Source organism: Diadema setosum, unplaced genomic scaffold (assembly GCF_964275005.1).
Source record: "Diadema setosum unplaced genomic scaffold, eeDiaSeto1 scaffold_74, whole genome shotgun sequence".
NCBI classification, from domain to species: Eukaryota; Metazoa; Echinodermata; class Echinoidea; order Diadematoida; family Diadematidae; genus Diadema; species Diadema setosum.
The window spans coordinates 57,130-75,498 of record NW_027307700.1 but is presented as its reverse complement, the minus strand read 5'-3'; the positions used below and the strand labels follow the sequence as shown (position 1 = coordinate 75,498).

Sequence of the window (18,369 nt, the reverse complement as noted above, 5' to 3'; positions counted from 1 at the left end):
AAGACTTACTTTTTGACAGGAGCTTCCCCGTACTTCATGAGCGTTCGTATAAGGGTGGGCGCTGTGTAGAGGATCGTCACTTTGTACTTGTCCACAATCTGCCAGCATCGGGTTTCGTCTGGGTACAGAGGAGTTCCTTCGAACTACACAACAAAAATGGAAAGGAAGCACTTTTTTTTATACAGGAAAATTTGCTTTACATGGTAGGTCTTCTCTTTTATTCCTGAATAAACTGAATTTCTTTATGTTTGCTTCTTGTTATTTAATTTCTGCTCTAGAGACATTTACCTCTGTCTTAATTATAATCGTGAGTATTCTTCATCTTGCATGACATTATCCTGGAATCTTTCATTAGATTATCAGAATTGAATGATAGTCACAACTATTGTGAAAAATACAAGCAGGAAAAAATGTGTGGTTGCGAATTTTTTTTTTCATTCTGCCACAAGTGCTTCAAGTATATCTGTGTATATGAGACACCACAAGTTGGGTAAACATAAACCTAGCAACACTGCAATCTACAAAGATAATCACGATTCATACATTAGAGTGTTACAAGCCAACATGCTGGCTTGTCCAGGACAACTATGAGCTGTCTGTGGGGCAAGTATTTTATGGATCTTTCCTTGACTGTTTAATGGCTATGACACTTGCCTATAAAATTCTCTTTCTGGCCATGTGGGGAAACTATTTTGACGTCACTTCCTGATCATTGCTCTCTGGCTGTGCATTTCTATTAACACAATGCTACATTACAGAACCAAGGTTTGAAGCATGTAAACCAGTCACGCCAGAGCAAAACTTTGCATGTTCTGCAGACACTCTGCAGCAGAGTAAAACTACTGGGTCCCAGCAACAATATCATCCTTTTTATGGCCATCTAGTTAAAGAGGACTTTGGACCACTTAAAGGGATGGTACAGTATTTGTGGAGATGAGAATTGGGCTTTTAGCTTTTTGCAAGATACCAAGAAAACACTTATGATATAATACAGAGCATACCATCTTAAGAGGATTTCTAAGTTTATTTGATGAAAATCGGGGTTTGGAATGACTGAAACATCCAAAAAAACAAAGTAAAACAAAGCGATCATAATAAAGTGTGGGTCCCACACTTTATTAGAATTGCTCTTTTTTGGATATCTCAGCCATTTCAAAACCAATTTTCATCAAATAAATTTTGAATTCCTCATAGAATTACATGTTATTTCATATTCATAAAGAGGTTTCTCATTATCTCACCAAAAAATGTTAGAAACCTGAAATTAGGTCTCAACCAAAACTGTACGATCCCTTAAATGTTAGTGTAAGAAGAAAGAGTAAAAGTTTCTGAGAACAACAGAACAAATTCAATCAAAACTGGACAAACATTAAAATAAGTTAGGAAATTGCTTTGCCAAATTTCACAAAATCCCTCTTGACCAGTATGGAAATGAGTAAGGTGATGTCATCACCTTACAACTTGACATGATATAGTTTGTACTAAAAATTTTGAAATTTACAGGGTTTTTTTGTCAAACACAATTGTGACCAGTTTCCGAGTGACTGTCAATCTGAACTCATTCAGCCCAAAATATCATCGTGTCTTAATATATGCCAAACATCATCCTACCTATATAGCAGAAAAAAAAGAAAAAAAAAATCTGCCAGTTTTTGTACACACTCATGGAAAATTGTGGGGGGTCAACATCAGCTCACTCATTTGCAAATTCATATCAATTGTTCGTCAACTGTTTTGCAACAATTTGCAAAACTTCACAATTCTTCAAATTCTCTCATTCTTATCTGAGGTTGATTGAATATGCATTCCTGTTGAGTCTATCTTCTACCTGGTACAAAATTTCCCTTTAACTGTGACAATAGAAGCTCTCCTTTGAAACTGACACAACTACATTTATTTATAAAATCCTCCCCTCAACTTCAAAGCCCAAACCACCCCCCCCCCCCACCAACAGCACCTCAACTGACCATGACACTGGTGGCCCCGTTGGCCATGGGACCGTAGCACACGTAGGAGTGACCGGTAATCCAGCCGATGTCTGCTGTGCACCAGTAGATGTCTGACTCGTGGTAGTCGAATGAATACTTGAAGGTGGTGGCGGCATAGAGGAGGTAGCCGATCTGAGTGTGGACCACACCCTTGGGCTTCCCTGTGGATCCACTGGAGATAAATGACAATCATAATGACATTAGGACACAGTGTATATTAACTACTGTAAAAGAGGACATTTTCAAGAAAGGAATTTTTCCCACTGGGCTGTGTCAGATTATGCAGCGGAATCAAAACATAAAACACAGTTACTGTGATATACGACAATCAGTTACAATTACTGTAATATATGACAGACAAAACACTTCACATTTTTTTATTTTTGTACAAGTTTTGTGTTGCGCAAAATGTGCACCAATTTCACACCCTGTAAACTTTTACTTTTACAGTGCCACAAAATTCTCCACTTCCATATACCCTGGACACATGTGAATACATACTGTATGTGTACAAAAGTTGTGAAGCAATCCTATTAATCAGATAGATTAGACTTGCTGACTGCATGTATCAGGTAGGTTGCGCCCCTCATTTGGTAAAAATATTTGCTAAATCTCAAATGAAAGTGGGTATCAATCACACAGACCTCCATATATGCCCACCAATCTCCAAAAAACATAGCATTATCTTCACTCAAAGCTACTTTGAAGAAAGGGGAAAGCACCAAAATCAAACAAGAAACAGAAATTTTATGTGTACTTTCATTTCCTACTTTACAACAGCCACACCATTTGATCTATCAAACTTGCTGTTAATATTCCAATACCCTCTGTCATCTACATAAAGGGAACAGAGATTTGGCAGGAGTGACATTACATAGCAGCTATTTTCTCTTTCAAAAACACACACTTCTCGGCAGCAATAAACCAAAAAGGTACAGATGCACACTGCAATCGGTTAACCCCAGCAGTGCCGTATATAAAAAGAGTCTGGCAAACTCGGTTTTAGTTTCCTCATGAACTTTGAAGCCTCTGACTGGCTAAAAGCTGATCTCATGACCTACGTGGAGCCATGTCGTTACTGAATAGAGCGCATGCACAGTGCCCACTGTTAACTATACTCTACTTGGCTTGATTTGTCTGTGACGTCTGAGAGTACATGCTAACCCTGTAAAGGCGTAATACGTTGAGTAATGACATGGCGTCCACTTCTTTAATAGCATTTGGCCAGACTTTCTTTTATATATGGCACTGGTTAAAGCCACAGACTGAGAGACCATTAATTTGCAATCTTAAAGGCAGCTGCATTCTTGTATGTTTTTTTTTTCCCATTAAATGATGAGATATACATTGCCATACTAAGATGGCATTAGGAAGCAGGTGACCAAAGCACTCTTTCTTATGAACGAGCAAAATGCACTTGTCATAGTACTACAGTGGATTGCTGCTCTTTATGACTTTACAGTCCCAAGTGGCCTAATGATGCACGGGAAAATGTATTAGTCTGTATCAACTGTCATTCAGATTGTACAACAGTACACTTTCATGAATAGTTGGGACAAGGCATTTCGTAACAGGTGTGGCAATCACATACCGATATTCTCTGTTACTATTTTCATCATCATCATCGTCATCATGATCATTTACTACAGATGTTCCCTGTGAATCACTAAGAGAGAGGTTTGTGAAGCCACTCACCTGGTGTAAAGCATGAAGAGTGGATCCTCTGCCTCCAGCCAGACTGGTTCGCACTCTTCGCTTGACCCCTCCATCACGTCGTGCCACCAGTGGTCGCGACCTTTGTGGAAGTCCGTCTTTTGAAGCGTGTGGGGGAATTCAGTATTTGAATCAAACATTATGGTTTAATCAAAGAGGTTACACATTAATATGCACTAGAGTGCTGACTTGCAATACGCCTGCACAATTGTTCTGTGAGCGCACATAGTGAACTCCCCCGTTTGCGAGAGGGGCACAAAGAGGTTACATACTTATTACTACTAGAGGGCAGACTATGTATTCTGTCAGGATTGTATTCTCTGCATGTGCATTTTAAGTCTACATCTGGCAAACTCAGGCTGCATCAAACAGTTTAAATGCATACTTTTTGTCATGTTGATCTTATAGTTCTTGCCCCTCTTAGTAACAGTTGATAGTACTCCTTGTGATCATACAGTGTGAACAGTGGTAAAACTCCCTCTAATAGGTGGTACATGTGTAGAATCTTTGGGTTTAATGCAGTCTGCACAAGTGCATAGAAAGGTCTACTCAAACATCAGTGCCATATTGAACTCCACTGGATTGTGGTGTGTTATTTTGTGTTAGAAAGCACCACGATAAGTCACACATGTGCTTGGCTTAATGCCATCGCACACGGTAAACTTTTGTACCTATGTCATATCTATGGAAAATCACCTTTCATTGAGGGCAACAGGTTAAACACCAAATTCACACACATTACCATCCATTCTTTTTTTTTTTTTAACAACCTAGAGCTGAGTTCACTGAATTATTTAATTTTAAGTCTTAAATCAATACTCTCTTTAAATACTAAAAACAAAAAAATAAAACAGTCTAAGTATTCTCTTGACGATACTGCGTATTACAACACACAATCACATGTTCCTGAATAAACACACAAAGGATGCAATATGTGAATGGTGCTTGCTTAAATTTTTAGGGGCCTACCTACATAATGTCTTTGATATTTCCCACTGCAGGGAGTAAAAATTATGTTATACCCATGACAAGCACTTCCATATTTTCCCCCATAAAATCTTGGCCTCTTCCTGCCACTGAAAGTTTATAATGTGTCTCACCTTGAGTGTGTAGCATGGTCTCTTGGCAACCGGTGATGTTCTGTCCCATTGGCCGCGTCAGGTGACCCCAGATGACGTACAACAATACAGTCTCCACGACAAAGTCTCTGAAAAAAATACAACAAACAAACAAACAGAAGAGATGACAATGCCTGTATTCTATTTTGCATAATATTTCATCATACCTAACCTCTCTTAAACCACCAAAAACTGGACACATTCTGATCTATTACCAACCAGTGGCGTATCTAGGGGGGGGCAAGGGGGGCACGTGCCCCGGGCGCCACTCCTTGGGGGCGCAAAAAACGGGAAAAAACGAAGAAGAAGAAGAAGAAAAAAAGAAAAAAAATGAAGAAGAAGAAAAAAAAAAAGAAAGAAGAAGAAAAAAGAAAAGAAGAAGAAAAAGAAGAAGAAGAAAAAAAAACTCGCCGGAAGGGGGAGGGAGAATGGTGGGGGGGGGGGGGGCAGAAAACCAAATCAAACAAGATAAAAACAAAACATGATGATGACGCGGACAAAATGACAATGTTTATTGTGTTCACACAAAAATTCTATGTTCTCTGAGCTGAAATACAAAAATTTTCGGCTCACTCGCTGCGCTCGCTCGCCAAAATTTGTATAAAAAGAAGGTAAGAATAAAACGTGATGATGACAAAGTGGCAGTGTCTATTGTGTTCACACATGTCATTTTATATGTAGCAGGCAAAATGTTTCACGGAGCAGCGGCTGCAGTTTCATTCGTTCTGAAGCGATCGCCCATTGGATCAAAAGAGGGTGTCAACCATTGTCAACGGTTTTGAACATACGGGGGGGGGGGGGGGGGGGGGCAAAAAAACAACAACAAATCAAACAAGATAAGAACAAAACGTAATGATGATGCGGAAATATACAAAATTTCGGCTCACTCGCTCGTACTAATTTAGAGTATTTTTTCAAGTCCTCACTTTGTTGGTATAAATCGTTATCTATAAGGCCGTCACTATATCTTGATTAGCGTAAGATTAATAAGCAAAAATGACAAGAGTTTCATGATTTGTAAGCTGAAATACAAAAATTTTCGGCTCGCTCGCTGCGCTCGCTCGCCAAAATTTGTATAAAAAAGAGAAGAACAAAACGTGACGATGACGCGGACAAAATGATAATCTATTGTGTTCACTCATGTCATTTTATATTTAGCAGGAAAAATGTTACACGGAGCAGCGACTGCAATTTCATTCGTTCTGAAGCGATCGCCGATTGGATCAAAAGAGGACGCCAACGGTTTCGAACATACGGGGAAGGGGGCGCAAGAAAAAAATAAAAAAAGATAAGAAAAAAAACGTAATGATGACGCAGAAATATACAAATTTCGGCTCACTCGCTCGTACTAATTTAGAGTATTTTTTCAAGTCCTCAGTTTGTTGGTATAAATCGTTATCTTAAGGTCGTCACTATAATTGTGAGATTTAATAAGCAAAAAATGACAAGAATTCCATGTTTTGTAAGCTGAAATACAAAAATTTTCGGCTCGCTCGCTGCGCTCGCTCGCCAGAATCTATCAAAATTCATTACATTTAAATCACCCTCAAAAAGATCCCTTTTAAATGCTTGAAAAAGCATCATATGGACTTTGTTTAAAGTCCCTACCGGGATGGGGTTGGGGTTGAACACTTTTCAGAAATTAGGGGCGCAATTTTCGTGCTTGCCCCGGGCGCCGTTTTCCCTAGATACGCCACTGTTACCAACCCGTTGAGGATGGGCTGATTTTGCTACAACACAGATTTACCCACAAACACCTACACTGTATCCGAGTATACTCGGGACTCATCTTCAACAGGTTAAAAGGTCATGTCATTGCAGGTGAATAGCCTATAAACTTCAAAAGTCAGTTCATAACTTGCTCTTGTGCATATTTCCTATGAATGACCTTTCATTTCTCCCAGTTGGTCAGGAACTTCACTCATTTTCAGAGCGATATACATGCATAAGCTTGCCCGACCTGACAGTTTGTGGAATTCGTGTTCAAAGAATGAACGTATGCATACATCATGTGACCAGAATGGCCCTTCATTTAAATGTGGGGGATCATCCACTCCATTGTTTTTGCATGTAAAGTATTGACAGACTCTTCCGTAACATCACTTTCAAATACTAAGCTTTAACTGGGAGTCTATCTCACACCTTTCTGGATTCTTAACCCGTTGAGGACGGACTGATTTTGCTACAACACGCATTTCCCATAGACACCTGCCCGAGTATACTCGGGACTCGTCCTCAACGGGTTAAAAGGAACATTTTGTTACTGTGAGGCCAGCACCACATAGAAGGACTTCATCATGAAGAATCATTACATCACAAATGCTTATCTCAGTGAATTTAAAAAGTAACATGCCTGTTGTCACTCATGACCTTTTTTCGCTCATGCGAAGAGCGACTTACACCAGGGAGGTGGAAGAAAGATGGAGATGGCACTCTGAGAGCTTCCCTCAGAGAAAAAATCAAGTGGTCTTACACCGATTAACGTCTTGAAACCCAACCCTCATTCTGTGATAAATATGTCAAAATCTGGCCTTATCGGTCCACCCATCACCCTCCGGCGCACTAGAGTGACGCAACATGATCTCCTTTCCAGGCCTTCCATAAACACACGCTCGTAAAAATCTGGCTTTGAAGCGATGCGTGGCACCGACAATATGACGTCATATTCAAAATTTTGGCAGTCTATTACATTCAGTGAAAGACGTCCCCCTTCGAAAGCTACAACTTATGGCTCAAGAATTGGGTAGCGTGGTATGTCTATACCTTTCGCTGGTTCAGCAGACTGTGCTGAGGAGATTGCCGTTTGAACCAGCGAAATCGGTACACAAACAACGGAGTTACTCAGCAGTAAGTTTTGTGCGCTAGAGATGTCATCATATTGTTTCTGTATCGATTATGAGAAATCCCGCACATTTCCGCAATTTTTTTATAGTTAGAGAGGTAGGCCTGACCTTGATCTTCAAAATGATGTAAGTTACATGAGCGTGTTCGGGCGTGTTTTCAAACAGTTCGAGTGTAAAAGTAGTGCTTCATAGAGACCGAGGCGGTTTTTTTTTTTTCGTCTGCACCCGAGCGAGCTGGGGCTTTTCAGCGTACTCGTCGGGTTGTTGTAGGGCCGCCGCGTAGGCGTCGGGACAGCGTTCGTTGCCGTTGTTTCGGTGAATTTGAGTTACTAGTAAATACATATTGGAATGGAAAGTTGAGTGTTAAAAAGTGTAAATTAGACATATCAGCCTTGATTATAATAATTTTCTGTAGAGAATTAAAGATGATATCAATAAAAGCCTAGATGTATGATGCTGTTAGTATATTTTAGGGGGAAAAACAGAGCTTAGTATACAGTGTTTCGCCTCACTCTCCCTCGATCATTCATCGGTAAATACCGGTAATCGGCTTGACTCTACCCCATGCTAACGTTATAAAAAATTGAATTAAAAAGTAGTAGAGTACACCTCTGGAGCTAGTAGAATCTAACGTTTAACAGTGGTTAGATTCTAGTTTGTGAAATACTAGAGTCTACTAGCTAGGACTAACGTTAGGTATGCTTTTGCTAGGCAGCGTACCTGAGGTGACGCTGCGCTATTAAACAGTGTCCTGAGCCTTGCCCTTGCCTTGGCCTCCAATTTCCAAGTACAACTAACTTTCTGAGTTTCAGTTTCAATTGCAAATCAAATTTCGTTAAGTTGCTGTGTCAATGTGATTTTGAATTTGCTAAAAGCAATTCCTCCTCAACAAACTCGTCTCCGTCAAAATCACGATCGCCAGAACCACCACCACTGCTTACACCACTGCTTTACAGAATACACTCTATGAGTATGAGTTCTGTGCTTACACACCACTGCTTACACCGTAGGACACCATTTTATTCCCCGACCACAATGCATTTCGCGTCGTGATTTCCGCCACAAGATTTACGACTTGCAGTGCGCCAAGCGTGAGTAATGGGATTACGGGAGGGGGAAAAAAACGCTGTCGGGGCCACGCATGACTTCAAAGGAAACTCAGAAGAGCACACTCCATCTTTCTTCCACCTCCCTGCTTACACGTACGAACTGGCCTTATTGTCATCCCAAGGGCATCTTCATACTGGTAGTTGGGCCCATGGGAAGCTTTGAGCGCACACTACACTTCTGCTGTCTTTAAGACATTAACGTGCACCTTTATCAAACTTTGTGTGTCCACACTGAAACAAAGATCGGTCATTTTGCATACTCCACGTAACAGGTAAAAGTTTGCAGTTTTTCACAAGATCATCTGTCATCTCTCACATCAGACAAACATAAAATAAAATAAAAATGAAAAAATAACATGGCTTGTAGATTGCCACTATCTCTAAAACTTAATAGCAGACCTCCTAACCTCTCTAACTAAAAAATAGGAACAATTTGGCTCAAAAGTAGGAAAGATACACTGTACATGTAGCAGGACTGACATGAGTGTGCAGTAAATTGATCAAGAAAAATAGGAAACACCTCTTGAAACAAGAGCTGGGAATGCTTAAAATTCAGATTCTTTCCTCCAAATTCAGAAAGGTTGGGAGGTCTGTACCACTAATCGAAAGTAAAGTGGATTTGAGCCAGCATATGTCTAGCCTACCAGCATGTACTTCACTGTCAAGTTTGTGAGCCTACCAGCAACAGCACATATTATTGCACCGTCAAAATCTACATACTGGAACCTAAAGCAGTCACACACCATTTGTCCTGATGCTTTTCTGCTGTGCTGGTAACTGTGCACCCATGTTCATACAAGTACAGTGTACATGTATACCTTGTGGAAGGAACCCTACTGTTATGAAGTTTTCTTCTTTTGCCACAATGGTCCAAGGACTCTGGCCCCCGACCACAGCATTCCACTGATGTCTGAAACTGGCCAAACTCTACACTCTATGGGAGACTGTAAAGGGAAAAGAATTTAGCCTACATAATGTACTCACTGCTTTTTGCACAGCGTCACCGCTTCGTCTGCAATTTCCTTCAGGTTCACCAGCTTTTTCCCCCTGTACACACCATCTTCAGAAAAAATAGAAATTTATAGAAAGAGACATAGCACATAGTACCAAGTATGAGAATTCTTATACACATATTTCCAGCAAAGAATAATTGAAGCTCATAAAATGAAAAAAAAAAGTTATCCATTTGTGTGCCCCGTGCACATATCTGACTCAGTTGACGGCTTGCCAAATTTACACATTTTGCTCAAAAGCACAATCACACAGAAACTACAATATAAATGTAATCTGTAAAATAGCAGTATACCACAGTACAACGAAAGCATCACTGCCATAAATAGCTTTGTCAATAATACATTGCAGCAAAGTTTGTCTTTTTTCTTACAACTTTATTGTACTGCATTTAAGGATGATTCTAAAGAAGTACAGTGCATGGCCTTGAAACACAGAATGTTTTCCATGCATTCACCATAGCAGTCTCTGAATGATGTGACACAGTGGGAGTTTATGCTGAAGCACAAAAAGTGTCAATAAATTGAAATTGAGCACACTTCCTTCAATCAGCCTGCTACAATGCCCACTTGCTTCACTACTGGAATTTGAAGGTAACGACAAAGAACTAGCAACATTTCACCTCCAGGACAGAAATACAATGAACAACAATGAGGGATGCAAAGCAGAGCAATTGTTCTTGGAGCGATACCAGGGTGTTGCCAATTTGAGAATTGAACTCTTTTTATCAGACAGGAACTCAATTTTTTCATTGTCTCTTCATTACACTATGCGAAACACTCATAGAGAATAGAATATGACGCCTGAAGGGGACTACATTATGACCATCCTCAACCCCCATCCCCAGAAGAGTAAATATTTGCCTCTCAGTCTACTGCTGTGATTAAACACCATCTGATCTCGTTGGTATGTTAAGAATACTGCTCACATAGACATGAGCTGTTTTGCCTGTTGCTTCTATTGTTTTAGTCCTAATTGGTGATGGATCGAACTGCCACACATAGTTGTTTGCCCTGTCTGAAGTGGCTCATTACATGTATACACACTTCCTCCACCACCTGCTTCAGTTTGCACAGGTTTCGACAGTCACTTTTAATGTACATACTATCATGGCGTAGAACTAAAACCTATTATGCTGCTGGGAATCGGCTTGAACACTTCTCCAAAGGGTACATAAGCCTTTTAACAGCACAAGTGTACTACATATTGCACTTTATGTGATTTAGAACATATGAACAGTATGAAACGTAACTAGTTTACTTGAGGCCTGAAAAATACAATGTTCAAGTGTATGTGTGTTCTACAGAAAATCACAAGCTGTGGAACTATTAACCCCCCCCCCCTAAAAAAAAAAAAAGAGAAAAGAAAAAAAAAAGAAGAGGGACTGTCAACCTACCCCCTCCACCACCCCCATCCCAATCTAATACATTTTGCTACCCATTAAAATATCATAAAACTGTACTTTAACCCTATTCTAACTGGGCTATTTGAGACCAAGTTTTTACTGGGGGGGGGTCAATTTGACCCCCCCTTCAGATCTCAGCCGCCGATCACGCGATCGCCGCAAAATTTTGCCTGAACATAGAGCCGGATGTCAACTACAAGATTACATGGTCATAAAGTAGAAAAATGTTGATTTCATATTTTTTAATAAATTAATTATGCAAATTAACGCATGAAATCATATTTTCACCTATAACTCCATCAAAAAGACTGAAGGATTATTAAATTTTTGTGTCAGAGTTCCTCAAGACACATCAAACAATTTTCTTGTAAAAAAATCGCGGAATCAAAATCATTTTCTTTTGTTTTTTATTGTTTTGTTAATTTCTTATGTATTTTATTGTTTTTTTGATCTTTTGTTTTCTATTTTTTTTTTTGCCAAAATTTGTTAGAGGCACTTTTTCAAGCTTATCTACATTAGAATTGATTTATTTTAATGGTTAAAAGTTGAAATAATCTAATTTATATCAATTAAACAGAAAAACACAGTTTGCATTGGATTTGCACACGAAATCATGAATTTGAGCGGTTTTCGGGTTGACATGCATATGCAAAACATTGCATAACTTCAGAACGGTGTACCCGGACGTCGCAAATTTGGTCTCAAAATATGCGGGAGACTTCAATGAAAAAAGTCATGAAACGACGCGGCAAAATCTTTGCGCGTTGCGGAATCGTGGCGCGAAACGTCGAGGGGGGGGTCAATTTGACCCCCCCCCAGTTAGAATAGGGTTAACCTGTGCAGCTATCTCATACTTGAAGTCATAGGTCATATCCCATTTACAGTGTATTTCTCTCTAGTTACACCTTAAGTAAATATCAAGAACGTTCAAACTTCATTTCTAGTAATAAAATGTTTACTGCACAACATTTGAACAATAATCACTTCCACTTTGATATTGTACTAGGCACTAGAGAAAATACTGCATTATTATACAATCTATTTGACATCCGACAATTAATTTACAGAGGCATGGACCGAAACACACATATCAGCTATAGATAAAGAATGATATTCTCGAAAAACTGCGAAAAACTCCCTGAAAGTTGTTTGGAAACTTTGATTCTGCACCAAAAGTCAATTGATAAATGCACGTACGGTCTTGAGGCCATCAGTACCGTTGCAAAAATTAATTGGTTCCTTAGCAGCCATGCAAAAAAAAAAATCATAAAATTCAAAACAAGAATGCCTGTTTGAAACATTACACTGGCAGATGATAATTCAAGGAAACTGCACATATACCGACACACACAAGGACTAACCACAGAGATCAGCAAAATGATTGTGTTTTGTTTTATTATGGTTTTATAAGGGGGGGGGGGGTGATACAAAAACGCACATACGACATCAGGAACATCCTGTTTTAATTTAACCCTGCATGCCATGGGTTGCAAGTCTAGGAACAAAGTCAGACATACCTGCGGTGACAAGGACGGAGGATTTGGCATCCAGCATACGACCAGCAAGGGAGTCTGACGAAAAACCACCGAACTGCCAGAACAAAATTATGAAGCACACATTCATTTATTGAAGCTTTCAAGCGATTCTCACTGTACAGGCAAACATACACACGGTGGCAGAAATGCACTGATCAATTAAACTTTGGCACCCATAGGGAGTGAAAACTGGCAAGATATTAAGGTTCACTAGTTGTAGACTACACGTATGTGTATATCACCAATAATCAAATTAGCAAGCAGTGAAAACGGATGCTCTTCAATCATTTGTGCCACTTTTATTGATGCCTGAAGATCACTTAAAAGGATTAAAAACTCTGGACTGAACATAATTATGCAGGTATATGATTGTGAGTGGATTATATCATTCTTCTGTTTACTCAGACACACACAGACAAAAAGACGCAAGAACATGGATGCATGTCTGTCTGTGTGAATATGGATACTTGCCAAATACATTTTATTTTTAATGACAGCTTAAAGATCACTTGAGTAACCTTTACACATGCACAGCTACAAATGGATTGTACCATTCATGCTGTGAATATGTACAGACACGAGTGACCTTTGACACGGCAAGACAGCGGGCTCTTTGTCATCGTACGATCGTGTGCATGAGCTCCAGTCAAAACATCATGCTCTCCCACCATTCGTGTGTAGCACATTCACGGATGTGCCCATCCATGTGGGATGATTCTGAATGAACTTTTTGAGAACCACCGAGAGCACAATGTGACATGCTTTGGTAAAGCTAATGTTTACATGTGAATACAGCTAGAAATAGTTTATCACTGTGCGATATATTTCATGTACTTTGACACCAGTTCATTCCCTGCCAACCCCCCCCCCCCTCCCCCAACACTACATACGTATGTATAATACATGGACAATGTACTTCCTGCATTAATGTGCAGCTCTCAAATACATGTAGATGATCTTACCACCAGAAACTGTTTCTAACATGCCCAGATTAAACCTACTGTCACTAGTTTTCATTAGCATTCAGTAATCCATAAGGGTGTGTACAGTTCCGGCCGAGGTAAGGATTTAGCTTTTAACGTTTTGCGAGATATTCAGAAACCACTCTATGAGTTGTCAAAGAGCATGCAAGTATCAAAAATTTATTTGATGAAAATCGGTTTTGAAATGGCTGAGATATCCAAAAACAAGGTGAAACAAAGAGATCCTAATAAAAAGTGTGGCCTGTCGCCTTTTATCATCATTATCACTTTTTTGGATATCTCAGCCATTTGAAAACCAATTATCATCAAATAAACGCTGAATCCTTCTTAAAATGACATGCTCTTTCATATTTCATAGGAGGTTTCTCATTATCTCACTTTAATAGGAATGTTCAAAACATGAATCCCCACCTCAACCAGTACTGTACAGTCCCTTTAAAACTGGAACTAGATGTAAAGTTAGCAAACCTATTAGATACTCATGTGTAGTCATGTGCCTCAGTCTGAAAGGATGGCCATAATGACACAACAGGGATAAGGAAATCTCTGTTCATTGACTATTAGCTTCCAGACATCTGTGCTAATCAGCAAAGAAAGCACAGTATTTAAAGGGTTAACTAATGATACAAATTTACCTGTAGTCATGACCACCAATCTCTTCTCTCAGGCTACACATACATGCATTTTAAATAATCTCTTTCCCTTTTTTTTCTCTCTCTCTCCCTCCCTCTCTCTCCATCTATTTATCTATCTATTCTCCTCTCTCCTTATTCATCCATGTACATTAATTAAAATCAATCTATTGTCATGGGTATCTAGATATATCAATCTATCTATTAAATGTGCTAACATGTCGAGAGGTAAATGACGGGAAATGAAATTTTGCTGACATACAAAACCTAGAAGTATGTAGCCCAAATTTCATATCAGATGTCAACTTCGCGAGGAGAAATTCATATCATTCTGTGAAATGTATCATACCGTATGATAATTCCGTTTAACAGGTATTAGCCTCTTCACAATTCTGCAAGAGTCTGTAAAATGAGGTCACTATATTCATCATAAGTTCTAGTACCACTACAGTATGCCCCAACATGTTTACTTCTACAGAGTTCTACCAACTATTGTATCGTGACCTTGCATCTATTCTGTAATGTACTGGTATTTGTACTTTGTTACCGGAAATCACCCTTTGAGCTTACACAGAAACTGCTTGCCCTTTTGGCTGTAATACTTAACCCTCTCAAACCAAGAACATATCGTATATAATTCAGCAGCTTGATGCTGCAGCCTTTCTATCACATCCAAGAAACCATATTTCTTTGGTTTGATGCTACAATTTGCACATCTTTTTTCACCCTTCATTGCTACATGTATCATCCACTGCTACTACAATGTAATTTGAAGACTAGAATGAAGACTCTTCCATTTTAATAGAGCATTACATTGGAGATATGCATGTACTATATTGCTTATTTTGATCGCATAATCATCAAAAGCTTCTAAATTGCAACAACTGTCAGTGATCCCAAAATTGCCAACTTGCTGTTCAGGCCAATTTTGGCTTCAAATAACATCTTCATTATATATACAATGTAGGGAGGGAAAATCTATCCCCATATTTAAATACATTTGTACACAAGCATCAATATTTCACATGCGCAGATTCTTGTGTCTGTTTTGGGGAAGCCAAAATATTATCTAGCCTTGCATAAAAAAACGAATGTAAATATGACAGTGAATACCATCATTGTTTTATGAAAACATACACAATTGAAAAATTTCCCAAACTTTTTTTCATTTTTCTCTCTGTGAAGAAAATTGTCACTTTTGTTTGTGTTTGGCTTCTTTTTTCTTTTTCTTTTTTTTTAACTAAATGATAGTTTGAATGTAGGGTTGGACTCCTCCAATACCAAAAGAAGCATATCAGGGGCAATTACCCCCACCCTGTACCCTTGGAGTCTGGGTTAGGGTTAGGGTTAGGATTACATTGCAGGTTCAGGATTAGGATTAGGATTAGGGTCAGGGGAAGGATCTGGGGTAAGTGCCCAGGGGGTACAAATGTAAAATTGCCCTAGACCCCAAAAGGTCACCTACCACTATGGATTGCATGGCTCCGACATGGGCGCAGGCCAGCATGGCTACCACCAGTTAGTTTGAATGTAGGGTTGGACTCCTCCTCCAATACCAAAAGAAGCATATCAGGGCCCCCGAGGGCAATAACCCCCCCCCCCCCCACCCCACCCCACCCCACCCCAGATTGGAGTCTGGGTTAGGGTTAGGATTAGGTTCAGGATTACGATTACGATTACGATTACTGTCTGGGGTAACTGCCCAGGGGGTAATTCCCTAGACCCCAAAAGAAGGTCACCACCTACCACGATGGAGTGCATGGCTCCGATACGGGCGCAGGCCAACATGGCTACCACCAGCTCTACAATCATGGGCATGTAGATGGCCACACGGTCCCCCTTCTTCACCCCTGTGGAATACAAATAGTCATGAAAATGCCATTGCTAGTGTTGACATATTCTGTGCATTTGTCCCTTCTGAATTAAATTCTTCATCCAAAGAATATTCAGGTTGCACATGTATGACGAAAACAATTATTTTTAACAATCATGATGATCATGGTAATGACAATCACAAAATAAAAACATGAACTATCACTACTAGTAAAAGAATGAGAAATTTCTTTGTGTTGCTCTACGCCGAAACTGAATAATTGCAAATATATATGTCACATACACATCTCTATTCCTTGTACTCTGTAAATGTGATTCAATACAAATAATAGGATTCTGGCTTCAAAATGGATATTTTGTATTAGGATGACAGTGAAACTTTAGTATGACAAAGCCCGTCCCTCATATAGTAGCCAAGCATTGCCCAGTCCTATGGGCATATCCCATTTTAAGCCTAACAAGCGCAAACTACTAATTCACTCCAACAGTAAAAATGTAAGGAGGTTCTATGTTTCTGTCATTGTTGGTTTGTCTGTCTCTCTATTTGCAAAATAAAAAAATAAAAAAAAAAGAAAGTTGGGAACGAATTTTAATTAATTCAGGAAAAGTTGAAAACGACACAAGGAACAGATATACTGAATGATTTAAATAGGGTAGTTATTCGGATCATGGTCTTGATCTTTTCTTCTTCTTTTTTTTTTTAATTTCTTGGGAGAATTCTTTATCATTGGGAAATAGGGCCAACAAATATGGGAATTTTTCAAAAAAAAGCAGTGTCTATTTGAAGTGTGCACACATGTATGTGCACTGAGTATGTGTTTGAGAGATGCAGCAAGAAGCTACTTTCAATAGCGGGGAAAATCCAGTCCAAAAAAAGTCAGTTTGATAAGAAAGACTGAAATATTATGAGTTCAATGGTACAATTTTGATCGAAATTGGATAGAAATTAAGCAAATTATGACATTTTGAAGTTTCACTATTTTTCCAGAAACAGTTCTTGAATGGTCAATATGAATATGCAAATGGCAAAGTGAGCATGTCATCCCCTCACAACATGCCACATGGTTTGTACAAAATTTTTAAATTTCCAGTTTTTCACCCAAACACAATTACGTCTGAGGCTCAAATCCTTGTATACAGTATCTAACTGATCACTATTATGAAGTTATTCAACCAGGAATAACATCATGTTTCAGACTGCAGTGACAGAAACACTGAATTTTCATCATTTTTTTTTTTTTTTTACACGATCAATGGAAATTTTGAGGTTATGACATGGTTAGCTCACTCATTTGCATATATTCATATCCACTGTACAATTGTTCTGCAGAAATTAGCAATACTTCAAAATGTTATTTAACTTCCTTATTTTTCATCCAATTTTGGTAATTTTTTTTACCATTGAGCTCGTAAGATTTTATTCATTTTTATGAGACTAACTTATATTTGGACTGGTTTTCCTCTTTAATAGGAAAGGACACTAGACAGGATTCTCTATTATTGGGTAATAGGACCATTTTCAGCATACTGCATGTGTGTATGTGGGTGGAATGAGCTGCTTGACTGAGGTCTGCACTCTGCAAGTGCTTTTCTAGTTTTACAATATATTTTTACTATTTTCAAGTACTGGTGGAAGTTGTAAGTGTTACATGAGCAAAGAGTCCTCCCAGGGACATTGCTCCCTTTTGATGGGGGGGGGGGGGGGGGGGCAGGGGGGGGGGAGAGAAACACCAGCTTGCACACACTTACCATGGTTCTTCAAAACATTGGCAAACTTGCATACTTCCTTCAGGAGCTGCTTGTATGTGACCTTTGAACTGTCGTCCGGGTCATTGCCTTCCCTGGGTATGGCAGGAGTAGAGATTTACATGATAACATGCCTTTATACACTGCTGTATGTTTTGGTTATCACTACTACAGTAATTGATCTACTCTAAACAAAGCTTTTATACCACTGTGAAACAGTAAATTCCTTTTATATGTTTCTTCAAGAGTGTTTTCTCTCTCCGTCTCACACACACACACACACTCCCTCTCTCTCTCTCTCCCTCTCCCTCCCTCTCTCTCCCTCTCTCTCTCTCTCTCTCTCTCTCTCTCTCTCTCTCTCTTCGGACTCAATTTCTCAGGAAATTTTGCTGTGCCATAAATTATCAATGTGTCAGCACTTTCAACAGCCTGGCACCTCCTTCACTGCATACA

General features: G+C 39.2%; 1 pseudogene; it reads right to left on the bottom strand.

Annotated features, from left to right (window-relative positions):
* Positions 1 to 5: 5 nt before the first annotated feature.
* Positions 6 to 18,369, bottom strand: part of LOC140245945 (acetyl-coenzyme A synthetase, cytoplasmic-like) — a 31,320-nt pseudogene continuing 12,956 nt past the window's right edge.